This window comes from Tenrec ecaudatus, chromosome 4 (assembly GCF_050624435.1).
Source record: "Tenrec ecaudatus isolate mTenEca1 chromosome 4, mTenEca1.hap1, whole genome shotgun sequence".
In the NCBI taxonomy this organism is placed as follows: domain Eukaryota; kingdom Metazoa; phylum Chordata; class Mammalia; order Afrosoricida; family Tenrecidae; genus Tenrec; species Tenrec ecaudatus.
The window spans coordinates 183151439-183154860 of record NC_134533.1 but is presented as its reverse complement, the minus strand read 5'-3'; positions in this window follow the sequence as shown (position 1 = coordinate 183154860).

Here is a 3422-nt window from a genome sequence, read left to right as displayed (position 1 = left end):
ACCCATCTCCTCTCCTAAACCCCTCTATGAGGGGATTAAGAGAGGGTTTTATATAAAGGTTAAGTGCACATCAAGAAAACATCCCAACCCAGTGCTGCCCAAGCCCACAAGTCCAACATTAACCCATTAACCCATGTCTAACACCAATCCACAAAATCCTCCTCCATCTCACAAAACAGACACAAGGATGCCGACTGCAGGAGGAAAGCCGAATCTGTGAATGTGTACGCATCTCAGTGCTGGCAGGGGTCTCCACACGGCTGCTCCAGCACCCAGGGCTGCATTGGGGGAGGTCCATGTGGCTTCTCCTCAGGGATGTCTCACAGGAAGTCAGTCTTGCATGCTGAAGCAGGGAACTGGCTAAGGCAGCTGCACCCTGGTCTGATCATCCGAAAGCAAGAGACCCGAGAAACTAGAAAGATGAGGCTCACTGAGCCATTTATCCTTCAGGCCTTCAATTAACCCCACATGTGTTTATCAGCCAGGTTGGCACGATAAACTAACTACCTCAGTATTCAAAAAGAACTAGTCAATATTCAACCATTTTGAAGTGGTAGCATATGAGCCAGGACCAACAGTACTGAGAAGTCCAAGCTGTACTGAAAGCTTTAGTCAAAAACGGGCTCCAGGAATTGATGGAACACTAATTGAAATGTTTCAACAAACTGAAAGCACTCACTAGTCTATGTTAAGAAATGTGGACTACACCCATCGGGCCAACTGACTGGAAGAGACCCATATGAGTTATGCTCATACCAAATAAAGATAACCCAACATAATGCCGAAATTATAGAACCTGCAAGTGAAAAATTCCTGAACATCATCCAACAAAGTTGCAGCAGGACATTGACAGGGAGCTGCCTGAGGTTCACACTGGCTTCAGAAGAGGACATGGAACAAGGGATATCATTGCTGATGTCATATTGATTTTAGCTCAAACACCAGAAAGATGTTTACTTGTCTTTCATTGACTATGCAAAAGCATTCAATTGTGTGGACCATAATAAACTACGAATAACTTGGAAAAGAATGGGATTCCAAAACACTTAATTGTGCTCCTATTCAGCCTGTGCATGGCTAAAGAGACAATTGGGCAAACAGAACCAGGGAATCCTGCGTAGTTTGGTCTGGAAAGGTGTGCATCAGCGTTGTATTCTCTCTCCCTGTACACCTTCAATCTGTATGCTGAACAAATAGTCTGAGAAACTGCACTATATGAAGCAAGTGTAGCAGCAGAATTGGAGGAAAGTCATTAACAACCTTTGATGTGCAGATGACACAACCAAGCCTGCTGAAAGTGAGAACGATTTGAAGCACTTTTCTGATGAAGATCAAGGATTTCTGTCTTCACCCTGGATTACAACTCAATGTAAAGAAAACAAAAATCCTTCCAACTGGATCATTCGGATGAATGCAGAAAAGATTGATAGCAAGGATTTCATCTTGCTTGGATCAAAATCAATGCTCATGGAAGCGGCAGTCAAGAGATCAAATGACACACTGTAAACTCTTAAAGTATTGAAAGAAAGGATGTTATTTTGAGGACTAAATGGGCCTGACCCAAGCCATGGTATTTTCAATGGCCTCATACGTACATGAACGTTGGATATTGATTAAGGAAGACTAAAGAAGAATTGATGCATTTAAATTATGGTGCTGGTGAAAAGTACTGATAATACCATAAACTGCTAAAAACAAACAAACAAACAGAAAAACAAGCAAATCTGACTCAGATGAAACACAGACAGAATACTCCTTAGAAGGATGGTGAGACTTCATCTCATGTGTGTCGTTGGGCATGCTATCAGGATAGATTGGTCCCTGGAAAAGGACACCATGCTTGGTAAAATAGAAAGGTAGCAAAAGAGAGGAAGGCCTTTGACAAGATGGATTGACATAGTGGCTGAAACAGTGGTTTAAAACATGACCATGTTGAGGATGGCCAGGACAGGCAGTGCTTCGTTCTGTTGTGGATAGGGTGCCTGTGGGTTGGGCGCGATGGCACCTAATAACAAGGAGCCTCTACTCCATGATTAATTCCACCATCACTTCCACATTGCAGGTATTTGGTAGAGCAACATTTCCTTCCCTCACCAAATTCTCTTACTTTGCCCTGCTATAGCAGAAGCACCATAAATGGGTGACTTTAGCAAACAGAAATTCATTTTCTTACAGTTTAGGAGGCTGAAAGCCCCCATTCAGAGTGCTGGTTCGAGGGGCAGGCTTTTTCTCTCTGTTGGTTCTGGAGGAAGCTCCTTGCCTCTTGAGTTCCCATTCCTGGGCAATTTGTTATGTGACCTGCCATCCTCTACCCTCAGTTTTGCTTCTTTCACTTGCTTATTTTACTCTTTTAAACATCTCCTAAGGGATTAGCTCCAGACACATTCAACACAAACCCTATTCGTTAACATAACAAAGCCAACTCATTCCCACACGGTAGGCAAAAAACTAAAAAATCCAAAGGGAAACAAAACAAATCCTCACTGTATTCTGTCCTTTCCCAGATGTCTTGTGGTGCTTTCACATTTTAGATAGCTAAATATTTGATTCATCCTAAATTTCTAACAATTGCCAACCCATCATACAAATGCCATTTAGTAAATTAACTTTAATTTGATTTTTACAAAAACACACACCAGATTTTCTTATATAGTTCATCTCTAATTTTGAACCTTTTTAACTACTATTGAATTATTTTGGGGTACTCTTGTTTTTCCTCTCCAAGATGAAATTGAGCATTAGAATTCTCACACTTGCATTGAATTTTTAAAAATTTAGAAAAATGACGTTTTTAAATAGCAAATATTTCTTTCCAAAATTAATGTGTGTCTCTAACATTTCCTCAATCGTTTCTCCTTATTCATATATTTCTTTGTTCATATAGACCTGTATCTTTCATGCTAAGTTTATCATTTTGCATGTTCATGTTTATGGTTGTAGCAGTGCACCAATGAGGAAACTGTTGGACTCAGAAGAGGATGTGGAGAGAGAGATATCTCAGAGCTGTGGTCAGATGGGCCTTGGCTAAAAGCAAAGAACTCCAGAAAGATGCTTACTTGTGTCTTATTGACTCTGCAAAGGCATTCATCTGTGTGGATCATAACAAGGTATGGATAAAGTTGCCCAGAATGGAAATTCTAGAATACTTTTAACTGTGCACATGTGGAACTTGCTCATGGACTGGGAGGCAGTGTTTGGAACAGTAAAGAGAACACTGCATGCTTTTAAATCAGGAAAGGCGTGTGCCAGGGCTGTATCCTCTCACCATATTTAATCCATCTGTATGCTAAACAAATAATCTGAGAAGTTGTATTGTATGAAGAAGAACGTGCATCAGGATTGGAGGAAGACTCAAGAAGGACTTTTGATATCCAGTTGATACAGTCTTGTTTGCTGAAAGTGAAGAAGAACTTGAAGCACTT